At 43.2% G+C, this 17,155-nt stretch overlaps 1 protein-coding gene across 4 annotated transcripts in view; it reads left to right on the plus strand.

Moving 5' to 3' along the window:
* Positions 1–17,155, plus strand: part of raraa (retinoic acid receptor, alpha a) — a 142,664-nt gene that overhangs the window by 109,985 nt on the left and 15,524 nt on the right. The window contains exon 1 of one of the 4 annotated variants that reach the window (XM_079260930.1): positions 1,941–2,049. The exons of the other annotated variants lie outside the window; for them this stretch is intronic. The gene's annotated coding sequence lies outside the window, so the exon portion shown is untranslated. Of the gene's footprint in view, positions 1–1,940; positions 2,050–17,155 lie in introns of those variants that run through there. 4 annotated transcript variants of the gene reach the window in all.

Raw genomic sequence — 17,155 nt, forward strand, 5'->3', positions numbered from 1 at the left:
GCCTGAAAGCCTGGAACGCCACTCTGTGTGTGTGCTTGAAAATAAAGAGAGAGATCAGTTTGTCCAAAGGCTCACGCCTGCTTTCACCTTCAGGTGAACATCAATAACACATTTTGTCATCAAGGTATGTTTGCAATGGCAAAGAGGTGAAGTGAGTTCAACACCGCTGCTGCCACTCTCCTGGGAAAGGCTGCAGGGCAGCATTTCACAACCTGCCATCACTCGCTCCCGAAACGGCACCTTACCGCCAACTTTCAATGCCGTCGTTGCCCCTTTTAATGCGATTTATTGTTTTCTAAATTAAGATGCGCAAGTTCAGCTAGCTGTAAGGTCAACAAGCTCAATAGAGATGCGTGTTTTTATTTCAGAGCTTCTTGTTTAAGTCACTTTTTGAGGTATAATGAATGGGTGTGGCCCCCATCACCTTGAACATTGGCAGAGAAACTGGCTTGTTGACACACAAAAACAATGCAATAGCCGACTGCTAACACAACCGTTCTCTACAAGCTTGCAGTGTGTTGAACACTTGTAGCACTTTTTACCTACATCAAACTTTCAAGGAAATTTTTTTTCTTTCATCCCCCCCCTCCTTTTTTTTTTTTTTTTTTTTTTTCTCTTTCTCACACACGCTCAGACACACTCATAGACCCCAGCTTGTTTGCAGAGAGAATTAGCCAGAGGCATCAGCCAGAGTGTACAGTACACCCGTTTGGTTTGACGCTAAATCCCCAAACAAGGGTTGGTGTACACTGCAAAGCTCACTTTGATGAACAAAGCAGGGCAGACAGAAAAGATCCAGGCTGTGTCATTGATTCATCCGGGCTTAAAGAAGGCAGCTGATTGCAGACATTGTGACAATAGGGCTGTAATCTCAATATCAATAATTACATTCTCGCCCATGTCTGCCTTGTGCGGTTAAACACACACGTATACAAGCGCAGACACACGGGTGGGAAGAAGATCAAAACAGTTCAGGTGAAAGGAGGAGGAGAGTGTGAGGGGGTCTGCCCTATAAAATATTCATAGCTTCTTCATTTAAATCAATTCAGCTCTACAGGGGCAGTCAAGCATCAACTGTCAGAAATTGAGCTGGGCCTGTTGTAATCACTTCTTTACTTATTTCTACAGATGGCTTGTTCGCAATGGGCTCTGCATGGCTAGTTCACCAGCACACTCTCCCCTTCCCCATCTCTCCAACCCATCTCCATGTTTTATCCCCACCCTCCCATGATGGAACACACTTAAATTCATCTGGGTATTGAACCGTGGACATTCATCATCCCAGAATTCATCTGCAAGGCATTTTCATTCTCAGTGTCTCTTTTCTCCCACACACTCAATCCAGCTCCCCCCCCCCTTGTTTCCATCTCCGAGGTGGCAATCGCTGCATGGAAAGCCAGAGTCGAGCATTCGGTGTCACGATTAATCTTTAATGCTTGCCTGCCCTAATTTTTCCTCATATTTTACAAGATCTTTTGCCCTCCGTCCCCCTTTTTCCACATTATCTGCTATATATAAAGTGATTACATCGCATGTTGCCTTGTTTCATCAGCTGCGGAGGCTTTCTGGCTGCCTCTGCCTCCTCTGTGCTCTCAGGCCACTCACTCCAGGCCAAAAGCAGGACTGTTGCTTCCACCTACACCCTCTCCTCCCCACTCTCCCTCTGGGGATCCGTGTTAAAATCACACGGATGACAACTGCGCACACTTCTAGTAGTTCACGCACACATAGACATCACAGGAAAATGTGCTCCTTTTTTGAGAGTGGGACAACCAAGAAAATAGGGTAGAGGTTAGTGTGCTAAAAATACAAGAGCCTGGCAGTTCTGCCGGGGCAAAAAATAGCACTGTGTTGCTGCCGTCTCAGTCAGCTTTGTTAATGGAGGAGCAAGAGGGAATGCTCTGCTCGTGTTCGTGTCTAATGCTTGAAACAAGTTCTTAATAGACTTGAATCGCAGGCTTAACCCTACTTATTCTCTGCTTACAAAAACAAAGATACTCCCTTTGGTGAGAAGTGTGATTTTAATAAGTTACTAGGACATCTCTAAAGGTAAGAGAGCCTCAATATGTCAGATGATCTTGTCAAGGTCATTACCTGCAGCATGTAGGGGAGAAAGTCAAGCTGTTTTTGCATGTCTTGATTTATGAAAGCACGTTTGTTGGGTAACATTAGATATCCATATTGTGCATCGTCTCCTCGTTCCTTCTAGGCCCAGCCCCTGCTCAGCTCAACAGTCTGGTCCCAGTCTGTGACAAGGCAGCCAACTCTCCCCTCTTTTCCACAGTCCCTTTGAATCATTTCATATTCATTATGTGTTTGGCTGCGGCCCGGCCTCTGACATTTGACTCTTAAAGACCCACCTGGGACTGAGATGAAATGGACTGCCAACAGTGTTGTGGAGGTGAGATGGAAGAGTATAGTGGTGGATAGTGATGGATAGGACAGCGTGTTTGACCAAAGGAGGCTGACAGGCTCAGGTTACAGGAGGCTTGTTCCTTATTACTCTGTTTGTGGGATGTTAGCGGACAGTGTTAACAGAGAGATGTCCTGTAGCTGGCCAGGTTTGGGGAGGTGAATAAAAGACTGAAATAACAGAACCTTGGTTCTTATGAATAAAACTCCAATATTATGCAGCTTCTTCGTGTTGGCACGTTCAACATTTTATTGATCTGTGATGTCTAGTATGGACCATCGTTAGAGAAGTACTTAGCTTATAAGGAGCTGTAGTTGTTTAACTAATATCAGACTAATGAAGTAGTCCTGTCAGTTGCTGAAGAGTGCTCATTGTGCTGAGACTAATAACTGCATCACAATGAAATTTGCAGTTTTGCCATGAGTCCTGGTGAGGGGTTCAGCTGATGACCTTATGGTCTCTCATAATACCCAAAGATAGGAGACTGGTGGAAAAAACAAGATGGTACTCTTTGCAGGGATAAAACTAAATAAAGAAAAGTTGCCTTCTCTTCCTCACGCTTTCAATCTGGATGTTGCTTCAGTTTGGGAGGAGGGGGAATGTGCAGCATGTAGAGCACAGAGGATGCATTCTGCTGTTCCATGAGATTTTTTTAACGGAAACCCGTAGAGATTTTTTGATAGTTGACAAAAAACCTGAAGGAAATGCATTAAAGAGTGTAAAGACTTACAGTATGTGGTGAAGATGCATTCCTTGGTGAGGTTTGTTCAGGCTGCGATGGATAAATTAAATGCCGTTTTTTCCTATTATTTTTGTGGAAATTTCCAAATTATATACAGGAAAATGGTGCACACTGTCTGGGTTGTTTTTGTCTTTTTCTAGCTTGATTTGCATAATGAGCGATGGGAAGTGTTTTTCCAAATGATGAAGCAAAAATTAAACTCGCATTACTGATCACACAAATTCACAGCTGTTTCTGCTGCAGGGGAAGAAACAAGGCTGACACTATCTGACATTTCTCAATTTTTCTTTCATGCAGTCAAAGCAGCTGGTCGAATCCTCTTTCATCTTTCAGCTTTAGCTTGGATTTAGTGATTGCGGTGAAGCATGCAGTGTTTATTACAGCGCTTTGTTCCACCTAGCTTATATTTCCTACCGTCCAGTTGAGTACACGCAGCCCTGAGCATGTGCTCTTGTCTGGGTAATGCAAAACTGCATGATTACCTTTTTTTCTTTGTAGCCTTTGAAAGATTAAATTTACCTTTATGTAATGGCACCATTGTTGTACCTTTTTTGCAGCAAAGCCCCTCAGCTTGTGGAGGTGAAACTAGGGTCGCTTTAGCTCTTTGATAAATCGGCTATCGCTTCCTCTCTTTTCCTGCTCCAGCCATGGAGCTGACTAATGAAAAATGTGACAACAGTTTGAACCGGAGTTGTCAAGTGGCACAGCGTGACGCTACTATCTCCTTGCTGTTCAACAGCACCACCATGCCGTGACACCCCTCTTTGCCCTCGCGCCATACGTGGGAAACCTTTTGCACAGCACTGCTGCCACTGTGGCAGTTCCACAATAGAGCTGGATTATTGTGTCTGGGCTGTCAGCACCTCTCAGCTGAAAGAAAATGAGAGGGAGGTTAGGGGAGAGAAAGAGAGAGGCAGATCTCAGACACAGGGAAGGGAGGGCTCCGGGAGAGCTGGCATTTTCAAACAGTAATCTCTGTGGAGGCTTTCAGGGGGTTTAATGTCATTTTTGGCCTCTGGATTTTTGCCCTTTTCTCCTTTTCAACAAAAAAGCAGCTGAGAGCAGATGGCAAGGGAAAAGAATGAGGAAATAAGTAAAGGGATACAGAGACAGGGGGAGAGCCTTGGCTCAATGACTGATATTATTTGTGCTCCAGTGCGACTGATGGGGACTTGGCCTGCGTCCAGTAGCTGCCAACAGGCCAGTGATGGTAAATTGAGTCTGGTACAGAATGACCTATATCTCATTCCTATTTAGCACGTTTTAGTGTCACTTCTTTATCTTGTCTTTCTCTCTTTTTTTTTTTTTTTAACTTTGTGATTAATTTTATATGAAGCTTTTTAAGAGTAAATCTCCAGTGTGAGCTCTTCTTACATGATCCGAGTTTCCTTTTGTTTGTTTCCATCTTAAATAGCGGTTTATTTCATCTGTATGAATTATGAAGAGTTCAGACATGTACTTTGGCATGTCAACCATTGACTTTTCTTAAAGTAGTTTGTGTGTGTATAGCCCAGCTTCCAAACATTTCCTCCTCCTAGCTACAGCCAAGAGTGGCAACGCTAGCCTCCCCTCTCCAGTGTGATTTATGGATCGGACATAATTCTGTAATTAGAAACATGTCCCAGTGATGCAGCACTAACCAGCTAGGTTGCCTTTTGCTCCGTGAGAGCGTCTTGCTGGCTGCTTATACAAGTACAGTACTATTCCCTGTCTTGCCACCCAGGCTCGTCGTCCTCACACTGCCCGCTTCTAATGAACCTCCAAAACGGCATGCATCCCGAGGCTGGCAGGAGCAGAAATCTGCTCTCGCACATATGCTGGCTGAAGCCTTTCATGTCGGTAATCCCCCCCGCATTGGGAAGAGCTGCATGGGAATCCTGGTCAGCTGACTTTAAAGAGAGAGGAAAGGAAGGAGGAGCTAGTGCACGGTTGAAGTCTAAGCTCCCCTTCCGTAAAGCCTGCTGGGATTCTCCATGGGCTTGACATAACCAACCTCACCTGCCCTCACTGCTCAGCGGGAAGCTCCATCACTGACTTCCCCTGAGCTTGCCTACTTGGGACTGTTTGATCTCATTGTTGAAGGTGCAGGCTTGCCCGCTGGCTGGCAGGCAGAGAGAATTCCTTGATGCTGGGGGTTGGAGAGGTGGAGCAGGCTTCAGTGGAGAGGCTTAATAACTGTATTAACATCGGTGGCTCCCCAAGGACGCACGCCTACACGCCTCTCACTTTTAATGCTCTGGCCTAATTTTCTCTCTGCACCCGCTCTCTTTTTACTTCAGGTTTTCAGTGATTTAGAAATCAAGACATATTAAACACAGCCTGGCTTTGTCCACCCTTTCTGTTTTTCTTTTTTATGCGTTTCTTTGATTTCCACTTCTAGCACACCCAGTAACACCCGGTAATCCACTTCCTTTTACACTCCATCTCCTCATTATGTCTTCTTTCCCTTTGTTAGTGTGATTTCCCGCTGCTGCTACTCATTACGGATTAACGTTACTTCTGTTGTAGGGCTGAATTATCGCCCTCCTGTGTGGGGAAAAAATAGCATCAGAGATTTGTGATATTAAATTACATTTTGAGTTGAAAGAACTGTACTTTTTCCTCACCTGTGTTTTCCACCATTCATGACAGTCCCCCATATCCCTTGAATTATACATTAGAAAGGGTTGAATAATTGATTGGCCTCACTTAGCTTAATGGGGAGAGTTAACTGGAAGCTGTGTGTGTTTCTATTGCAATGAAACTGGGTCGCAAAAAATAAGGACCCAGTCACCCCAAGGGTCATAATGAGGCCCTGGACACAAACCCGCAAGATGCAGCAGTCTGAAATGGCCAGCTGGCTGGGGGTTAACTGGATCCCAAGGGGAAAGAGGGCAGGAGGGGGAGCTGGAAGCATTCACAGTAAAGCTCTCCTGAAGGCTAGCTTCTGGTTGCTTCCACCCAGTCTTGCTCACCATCTATGTCCCACACACACAAACACACAGGAAGAGGAGGCATGCTGAAATTTTATACATATTTCGGTTTAGGTGTTCATGTTAAAACTTAAACTGCAACCAAATCTTTTTAAAAAACGTTGCATCTTCACAGGGCTAACATGCTTATGAGTAGATAGCATAACTTTGGATACACTGGAGTACCTCTTATTACTGCTTCACTCACTGAGAACCTCCGTGCCTCTTTAAGGTGTGTTGAAAATGTTTTTGTGTACCGTGATAAAATCATCAATGTAATTTTAAACAGAATAAATTCTCAGCGTTTAAAAAAAAAAAAAAAAAAAAGAAATGTGATTGATACTAAGGTCAAGGTACTCATTGCTTCATTGCATGTTGGGAATTTTAGGCCAGCGCCATGTTCAGTGCTCTAATCATGTCTGTAAATGATTTTTAGATTCACTACAAAAATTTCACATACTGTTTTAGCACTTCACATTGTTACAGAGTTCCATCTATAAACCTTCATTTCCATAATAAATAAGAAAATATTATGAGAAATTTTTTATTTGGATTGTCATTAACTCCTAAAAAGCAATAAACTTGGGCCCTTGTTATTCACAGGCTGTTATCCACGTAATAACACATATACCCTCGATATTAAATGTATTTATTCTATTTTCTGTTTTAAAGGGAAAAGATCAGCACAGACGCTCTAAAACCAGTCCAGTGGTTGGTGGGCAGCCATATCACAGGAAATAGTGTGTCTTTTGTGTATGTGTGTTGTGATCAAATGGCTCCCCCCAGGCTACAGTGAAAGGTCAGGGATCCATGCAGGAAATTAGTGTCTGCAGAGGCACAGACAGTGCGCACACACAGAGAGGGTAAAAGCGCAACCCACCCGAGGAAGTTAAACATGTCCTTCATTAAATTCTAGTAACATCCCACTGCACTCCTCGATGACTGCCTGTTCTCATCAGCCATTTGTCCTAAGCACACAGCAAACTTAATGTCCCTATTGACAAGCACCTGCTTTTTTTTCCTCCCCCCCCCCCCCCCACTTTTTGCATTAGCACTGACACGAAAGACAAATGATTCTGCCTCTTCCCGCCCACCCGTTCCCCCCTCGCTCTGTCCAAATCTTCCACTAAGGAGCCCCTTGACATTGCAAATCAGATATCTGAATCAAGCGTGTGTCATCGCTCATCATTAGTGCGGATCAGCATGGAAGCAGCAGCTGCCTGAGCAGCATTTAGGTTGAGGTATTTATGAAGGAAAGGAAAAACAGTGACTCAGGTGTGCAACCAAGTAAGACTCCAATTTATCTATTTCTTTGCATAATAAGTTTTGTAAAAACCAATCAAAGTGTGGTAATTTATGGTTTTCTGTTTGACCAACGCTCATGTAGATGGTGCTCCTTTGCGTCTGACTATTTAAAAAATTTCAGCTGTCTCCCAGAGGTCTTTAGACCATTTTAACCCCTGGACTGACATAGTAACCCCCTCAGCTCATGGTATCATCAAGGTCTTTAACAGAGCAGTGACAGGATAATGGCACACCTGCTGCATCTTCTTGTCCACGCCTTTGGAAATACCTCCTTTTACATTCACAACTATACCCCTTTCAACTCAAAAACCTCACATTGGTACTTGGAGCTAATTTATGAGGGGAACTGTAGTCATTATGTCTCTCATGTTTTGTAGCAGATTGCACATTCATCTGCTGAGGCTTGAATGCAGGGAGATATTTGAACTATTGGCTTTAACTCATGTTAAATGTGAGGGGATAAACCTAATGAGTTTTGTGGATTTTTAAGAGAAACGGTCCAGCAAGAAGCCAAATTATTGAGCATCACTGAGCACATGATCCCATCCGCTCGAGTCACGCACATGCTGCACCCACGACCCTCACCCCCACTTCCACTGTCACGCTTCCTCTCTGAAGTTGAGAAGATCAAACCCTCGTAATCTATTCCCCCCGCGATTGACTATTGTGTTATCCACCGAGAGGGGGAGAAAGGAGGAGGAGAAAGGGAGAACATGCGTTGAGAAAGGCAGTTTAACATGACAAAGCCTGTCCCTGGTGATCCTCTTTTCTCCCCAGGTCCTCATGAGCCTCTTCTCTTTCTTCCTTCTCTTGATCCCTTGTTCAGAATTTTTTTTTTTTTTTTTTTTTACATTTCCACCTCCTCTTTGACTCTTAGGTCCACTTCAGCTCTCTAATGCAAATAGCCCTTTGCTCCCTCCATATTTATGACCCCGCTTCCTCCACTTCTGAATATGCGCTTAAGTATGGAGAGCCTTGAATGCTGCCAGTCACATTGGATTAGTGAGTGTCAATGGGTAGATAACCTCTCTGTTAGAAGAGTGAAGAGCAAACACTCAAGCATAAGCATTCATGACAGTCCTTTGGCCTTCAAACACTGAGAGGCACTGTGTGTGGCACTCAGCCCAATAAAGATGAATAGGGTCTGGTTAATGTGTGTAGGTGTAATTTCAGCACAGGCAGACACATTTGTGTATGAGATGCATTTTCAGGGAATTTCTTTCCTAGTGACTTTAGATGCTCAGGGCACAATGTGTTCATGATCTACTCACTAACTCAAGTCATCTGTCTAAGTCTTGCATCCATAATGTCTTTTTGAAAGACTTTCTGTGCTCATAGCCACTCCCCTCTATTTCATGTCTTTCCCAGCAGCCATTTCTTTCAACATTACTTTGTCAGATAAATATTTTCAGCAATATAGGGAATCAAAGCTTCTTTGGATGTTAAAATGATTGTAAATGGCTCTTTGACTGGCCACACAGTGAGACGCTGGTTTGGGTGGCCCAGGTTTAGTTCTGCTTTGGCACTCCTGGTATGCATGAGTGAAAAGCATGCACACACTCATCCACTCGGGGCCCAGTTGCAAAGCAGTGTGGAGGCTTAATGTATCGTAAAGCTGTTTTCCATCAAGTTGAATCTGAAGCATTGATGAACATTTTGTAAAAGTCTGTGGTTTCACTTGTGCATGAGTTCCTGTTATGATGACCTTGGTGTTGAATTATGCAGCATTAAATATCCCAGCTGTAAAATACTCCAGGAAGGGTGTGTTATCAAAGAGTTGACAAAGGGAGGTTACGCTGACGTCGCACTGAAGCAAACATGCCACCCTGCACAGCCTTTACTTTACCTGCCTTTGAAATGATTGTCTACCTTGTCAAAGTTCCCTCTGTGTTACTTCACTACTCTTATCCTTCTCTGGAGATTTCCCCCATGATGCGCTTTTCATTTTGCAGCCAGTCTCTCCGAATGATCAGGAAGGATGAGCAACTGATGCTATACATCCAATCAGCTCCTATAAATAACTTGTGTTCAGTGGCTGATCCACTGCAAGCTAACATTCCCTTTATTCATTATGGGGATTAAATGCTAATCATAGGCCCACACCCCACTGACAGTCCAGCCTTTGCTCACAATCCCTAGTTAAGCCCTCCTCACTGATATTTTTTACATTCTCACGCACAGTCTTAACACTGAATATCATGCTTTCACCGAGCTTTACAGGCTGCTTAAACACTCCGCCGTCGCCAAACACATCCAAGCCTCCTCTAGTCGATAAGGGCTGACTTTTGCCCCATATTGCCCACCATCATGTCCCACACCATTAACTCATGCCAGATAACTCCGGTCACCCTGGGGCATGTGCCAGCTCGTATCGTCCTACTGTCACTCAGCGGGCATTGACAGCTGCTGGGTAGAGGTGGACTATCTAACTCGTGGTTACAAGAGAGCCTTGTTGCCAGGGATTCAAGTGGTCTTTTCCTGCAAAACCGCACTCTATGAATGGGCTTGTTTATTTATTTTTCAATTAACTCCATAAATATTGCAGACTGGACAATTAGTGTTGTAGCTGTCCTGTGCTTTGTCAGGAATCTCTATTATTAATTGATCCAATTCTGGCAAGTGGCAGCAGCTACTACGGTTAACATGAAGTCTTTGCTCAAAGTCTGGTCACCTTTGCCATCTGCTCAATCACTCGGTGCCCCTCTCCCCCCTCCCCTTCCTCCTCAGTACCCACATTCTAGTTTGTCCACACATGTTCTCATTTCTGTCTCCATTTGCCGGCATACACTGATAGCAAAACCTTGTGTGTTGTTATTTCAGAGGCTTGGCAGCACAGGGAGAGAAAGAAGGGTTGTTTTGGGCCCCTTTCAGAAGGACTCGAGAACACGGTGGGGGCCACTGTGCTGATAAAATCCAGGCCTTGCTTAGACAAGAACATGCTGACATTCACACGCACAGGCTCTCGCACTAAAAGATACAATATGGCAGTGCGCACATTCAGGTGTTGTTAAACATGCATGTACATTTGTTTTGATTGTTTTCCTTTGTAACATACAGGAAGATTTCTCTTTATACATGCATGCAAACAACCCCTGGGTCAAGCAGATGCAAAGATGCCATAAATTGCTAAACAAAACCTTGTGTTTTCCCCACTTTGTGTCCAAGACAAACATAACCATTTCCTGGTGTTGGGGAGGGATCGTCGTAACAGGCAAAAGCAACTCCTTGCTCTGCACCGCCTTGCCCTTCGGCCTTTGCTCAGGCTCTCATTCATCACCTGTGTGTGTGTTTCTCTTGCTGTAATGCTCTAGACAAGGAAGTTTTTTTGGCTCCAGTTTGGAGATCTATCCATCAACATTTAGATCCTGGAGTCGGTGTAGCCTTCAAAATATGGTGCACAATTCAAGCTCTAGCTGTCACATCAATTTCTGCTCCGCCTGCACTATTTGAATTTCCACAATGTTTGCAAAGTAACCGCCTGTCATTTCTATGAAAGATGGACCACAGCAAACCGTTCCTAAATAGAAGTGATGTGCCATGTGCTGCAGGAAATGATAGTAGTAGTAGTAGTAGTAGTAGCATTTGATCCATATCTTTGCTTGTTTTGCACTGAAAACATTGAAGCATCAACCGTAAGAACGTATATTGTAACAAAACTCTGCATTATGCCAGTCTTGTTAGAATTATTGCACAATTATACAAAACCTTTCCCAATATATAATTTGCAAAGTTTGACACATTGATGTGAGAGCATGTGCTCCGTCTCAGCCGTCCTCCATGGAGATATCAGGCTGTAGGCCTGACATGAAGCAGCTTAGGTAGAGCACAGTAATCCTCCTAACATGGTCTCATAAAAGTGGCCTGCTGGCCTAACACACTTCATACTTCAACAAACTGCGTAGCAGTAAAATATCGACCTGTTATATGTTGACTTGAAGGCAATTTTTTTGGCTCACATGAGCACCTTGATGCTTTAAGCTTCTTACATGTGTTTGGAAATCAGAATCGGAGGAAATATTTTCGTTAGAAGTGACTGAAGGATTCATGTCATGATAGAGGGTTGCCTGGCGTAAGATGATTGTTGCACGAGGAGAATGTCGGGCTCAGTGGGGGGGCTCCGGTATAAATAAGGAGGTGAAGGTGGAGAGAGGCGGGAGAGAATGGGCCGGATTTGGTTACAGTGAATATAGGAGGCGTGAGGCTTGCTGTCAGCTCTCCTGCCCCATGTTAACCTCCACCAGCTCTCCTTCCTCTACTTGTGTGTGTTTTCACTTATGCCTGTTTGCCCTGCCATCAGAGTCCTCCCTCGCTTCATCTAATAACTGTTCACACTCTGTGTTTGAATACAAACACACCCCACTGGTGCTCTCCTTACAGCTGTCAGTCTGTGCGTGCCTGCTAGCGTGTGATTGCATATGCCCGCCCTCGCCTCGGCTCGTATTCAAATGGCATGCGTGGCTTTGCTGTCAGTAATCGGTGTGAAGTGAGCGAACGGAGCCCAATCCATTTTCAGCAGAGAGCTGTTATGACTCTTTGTTAGAGAATGGCAGGATTTCCCTGTAAGCAAGGAAATAGTCCCATTTCCCTTTGCAGTAATTGAAGAGTGCTGACAAAGCATTCCACATACACGTGTGTGTGTGTGTGTGTGTGTGTGTGTGTGTGTGTGTGTGTGTGTGTGTGTGTGTGTGTGTGTGTTATTTTCTCTAGTAGTTAAACAGTCCTGCATTAAAACCAAAAATAAATTGGACATTAAACTTGACTCTGTAGTTCTGTTCACCTGTTGGTCTGATTCATTTCACATAAAAAAAAACAACTTGGAGGCAGCTGCATCTTTCTCAATGTGGACATTCATGACTTTGTGAGGGGTTCCCCATCCTTGGGGCCCCCTCATTAAGCATCTTACTTCAATATATTAAGCAGACTTCAAAGCTAGTCTTAACTCAGCAGCTTGTGGCACGGAGGTCTCCTCTGTCTGATGTGTCTTCTGCTGCATGAAAAGACAAATGGATCGCTGTATGTTCATCCGAGTACTTGACAAATAGTCGGTGTGTGTGTGTGTGTGTGTGTGTGTGTGTGTGTGTGTGTGTGTGTGTGTGTGTGTGTGTGTGTGTGTGTGTGTGTGTGTGTGTGTGTGTGTCCAGTTAACCTAATGGAACCCAGAGAACACAATAGTCCATGGCTGAGTAGGATTCAACAAAGTGGAAGACCCCCCACCCCATCCTTCGGCCTTCATTTTCTCCAGTTCTTTTTTTCCACAGGCCAGCCTGCTAATGTAGTTAGCTTCTCTCTAATGATGGTGAAATCTCATTAATATGCTTCACAGCCGGGCCCAGTAACCAGTGGGGATGAAGGTAATCTAATCTCAGAAGACTAGCCTAAGGCTGAACCTCAAGAGCTGCTCAGTTGCACTGGGCCAAGACCGCCCAGTGTCTGGAGGCCTGATAATAACCAGTGGGCTAGTGTGTGAATGTGTGTGCGTTTGCTGGTCTGGTTGCTTTTGAAGCACTGATGTTAGCCAGGCTATCTTGTGTCAGTATTACAACTGAGGGTAGTTCATCATCAGAATAGATTTCATTTCAGTCTTGTGCATGTTTGTCCATTTAAGTCTAGTCCTGCGGTAATTGCTTATGGAGGATGTGGCTGCGTTGGCTCGGCTTCGCTCTAAGTGCACTTGCAGTTCAAGATGGTATGCAAAGTGAATTTGAAGAGCAGCATTACAAACCACTCACACTTGAAATGAATTAAATCACCAATGCTTTGGCTCTAAGTTTGAGAACACTTCACTGCATTAAGCCATTAAGACTCGTGTGGGCAGCTTGTGTAATAATCATTGTCTGTGATTCAGGGGAAGGGAACTAAGTAAATTGTATCCAAGAGAATGGCACATTAGTTATTCAGAATTGTTTTTACAAGATGAGTATATTTTAGATTTATGGAGAAAGGGTGTGTTAACAGTTTTAAATCGTATCAGTAAAAAAAAAATTGAATGTAGCTTTTTAAAGGTTTGCTGAATTCTGGTTTCCATGCTTTGCAGGTGTAATCAGAGGCAAAGCTTCATTTTAGCTGGTTGGCTTTTATTTTTTGAACACAGTGCCATGCCAGGTTTGTTTTTGCCTGATGTTCTGTGCTGTTTACTCCCGCTGCTGGGACTGGTCTGACAACATGCCAGACCGCACGCTCTAATTCAGCCTTGTTTCTGTTTCACATCCCCACCTAACTAAGCACAAATAAATCCAACATATGTGCAAATAGTAACTCTTTCCTATTATTTATTTTTTTTATTCTGAATATTTGCGATGTTGCTGGCTAATATGGCTGCATCCCTTGGTGATGTTGTCCTTTGATTGTGGCTCAGTCTTGGATAAAGGACTGATATTCTAACTGTACTTGAAGTATTGGTTACCACAGTGACTTTGCCAGCTCCGGAGGGGCTCGGGCCTGGAAACCTTGCCAGTGCTGAAATGTTGAAAGGATATCAAGGGAAGTTCTCCAGGCTAGAGTGAGTCAGTTCTTCCAGTGTTTAAGTGTATGATTTTTTTTTTCTTTCCCTTTTTTCTTTGTGAATCACACAATAGGCAGGCTTGTATGATGGTTGTTGTTGATCAGAGCTTGGATGCAGGCTGGTGTTGAATAATGCCTGGATGAGGGCTGCTGAAGGGCTAAGTAGCTCCGTCCTCTCTGCTGAGCCTCTCTGCGTCTGTCTTTCCGTCCACAGGCCGGCCATTGTTTTGCTCCATGCCTCAGCTTGACAAGGCTCCAGAAGCCAGCCATTGTATTTAATTACAGGTCGCCAGCCCCCTCACAGACTCTTGTCCTTGTGTCCTAGATTTCCATGGGTGCTCTCATTAGGAGTGTACATTCTGTGTGTGTGTTCATCTGTGTTTGTGTTCAGCTGATGAAGCTTTTTAATGGTCGTGTGAAAACCTATAGCCTGTAAAGTTTTTGTATATGTATGTTTTTTTTTCTTCTTTTTTTAATGTTGTTTTTTAATGAATGCTATAACATTGATTAACAGCTCTGTAGTTATCCTAATAATGCAACTCTGTAATCAGTCAGGAGAGACAGTAGAGGGTACTCTACTTTTTTTTTTTCTTTCTTTTTTGCTAATGGGAAAATATGCTATGTTATGTAAGTGCTGCACTGTTTAAGCTTAATTTGCTTGACATGAGTGTAGTGACTGCATCGCCCAGTGGCATGGGCAACAATGGCTCAACATGACATCAGTATGACAACAAAAAGTGGCAAAGCTACTCTCCCTGCCCACATTCTGGCCCCTTTTTTTCTTGTCTACTGTGAATGAATCCTAACCACCTCTGTACTAGAGCACAATTCGTTTTCCCACCGAAACAATAAATACATTTTTGAATACGACCAAATATGTGCACATTTTCCTCTTTAAATGAATATTTATCCACATTAATGTTTCCAAGTTTGAAGAGAAAATATGCCGTTTATAACCCACTTTGCCTTTTTTTCTTTAACCTTGCTCCACCCTCTATCTATAAAGTTTGTTTTTTTTTATTCCCTACTGCTCTCCCAGACATCTCCTGTTTCAAAGATATTGAAACCATTTCTGTGTCACCCCTGTAACAACACCTTTTACCCATTAACTCATACTGACCCATTTACACTGAGAGCTCTCAAGTTTGTTGCTGGTGTGAAAGTGGTAGAAGATGTCTGGGCCTCAGAAGTGACACAAGTGTCTTAATGCACTCGTTCCAATTTGGTGTCTCAGTTACGTGTTGCAGTGCGAGCTTTATTTGTGTATAGCTTTACTGTCCCAGACATCTGAAGCCCACTTGGACATAATGAGCAGACTGTGAGGAGGATAGATTTTGCTATACACTGATTGTTCTTGTTTTGTTGTTATTGTTGTTGCTTTTTATTTTACTCCATGAAGATGTATGTTAACATGGTTATCAGGTTGGTTTAGTTTGGTCTCTCTACTGGCAATCTTCATCTGCGCCATCTGCTGCATGTAAATGGAGATTTGCACACAGACACTGTAAAATGATATATAGCTAATACTGGGTCATAGGGAACACCTCATCCTTGTTTTAGCTTTGCTAGTTGAGATGTGCAGCTTCAGGAGAGTTCAATGTGATTGTTTGGCTTCATTTAGTGCCATACGGAGTACAGTCCAGTAGTCTGGTGTTTCTGCTAAATAAAGGGAGTATTGGACTTCCTAACAAGAGACAGGATCTTCAGAAATGTCAAAAGTTGCTTAAAATACATCTCAGATCCTCCTGCAGTATAAAATTTATTTCATATAGCTGTAATAATTTAGCATTTACAGATTGTTCAATCAAAATCTAGTCAATTGAAAGGATGAAGCACTTGAATGTGAGCAGGTACTGAAGATACAAACATGCGGAGGCAGCTGTCTGAGGAACACCATGGCTGCGAGATGGAATCAAACACAAAAAAAGGAAGGAAAGCTGAAGAGTTACTGGGTTGGCGTCAAAGACACAACGGTAGACTGGTCTGCTGGGACAATGAAAGTTTTTCTGTTTTCTGAGAGGAGAAGCCATTAGTACATCTGGCACAGGATAGATAAAAGGAGATGTCTGTATGTTGATCAAAGGGGAGTTTCAAATATATATTATATATATTAGTACAAATGATGTTTTGCTCATGGAAAAGCTGAAGGAAAATCCCATGTAAAGCAGGAAAGACGACAGCCTACCAAGGAGACTGACCTGGCCCTAACTTTTGACGAGTTTGAGCTATTGCTTTCAAATTTAATGGGCACCAGTCTGGCGTACGTATCCAACGAATACTTTCTCAAAGCAGATTTTAGAAGCAAAATCAAAGTTGGATAGATTCAAGCTCATTTCAAAAAGTGTTCATGCAATATTGATGAGACCACTACCTGTGGGTAATCTGTGCAATCTCCAGAATATATCTGGTGTAGCAGGTTTATGTTTGGAAAATGTAAATCGTAATCGTAAAAGGCTTACAGTAGAGCTGTCTGGTGGCTGTTTTTAACAGCAGAAAAGAAAGGTGAAATGTAGTGTTGGTGATCATAAAGCAGATAAATATACATCTGACCACTGAGATTGAAGCTGAATACGTAATCAAGAATTTTAGCTCGATTTGATACCTTGCAGGATTCAAAATGTTTGACACTGCTCTGACATGCATGATTTGCTCAAAAAGGAGGAGGAAGATAATGACTGGCAAGTGGCAAAAGAGGTACCTGCACCAACACAATTGTGTACAAATAAGCTAAATTTATTTAATTGTAGTGGGTAGCAGACAACTGCAAGCTCATCTTTAAAAATTTCCAGCAGGGGTTATAAACTTATTGATAAAGAACAAGACGGTGAATGTCTCTGCTGTGAATATGTGTTTTTATAATCGATTTAAAAGCTACTAGAGAAGATACTGAGGTCAAAGTCTGAAACAAATTGCATGTAGGCAGTTTGCATCCCCACAATCCCAGCCCATATGTTGTTTGCTTGGTTATTGTAACCTTTACTGGATCAAGACAGGCTGTATTTAACCTTCTGTTTGCTGGTGTTATGTTGAATTAGTAAGATAAATTCACCCTTTAACACCCAATCTAAAATGACACCTGTCATCCCATTCCTGGTCCTTATAGGGTTAAACCTTTCACCAATGACAAGTGTCATTTTGCATCAACAGTGACAGCTTGGGTGGTAAAGGGTAAATGAGGATTAGTGTGAATGTGAAAACTAGTCTTGCTTGGTCTGAAGGATTTTGGTGCAGAAAGCTGTTGAT

The sequence above is a fragment of the Telmatherina bonti genome (assembly GCF_933228915.1).
Source record: "Telmatherina bonti genome assembly, chromosome: 21".
In the NCBI taxonomy this organism is placed as follows: Eukaryota; Metazoa; Chordata; class Actinopteri; order Atheriniformes; family Telmatherinidae; genus Telmatherina; species Telmatherina bonti.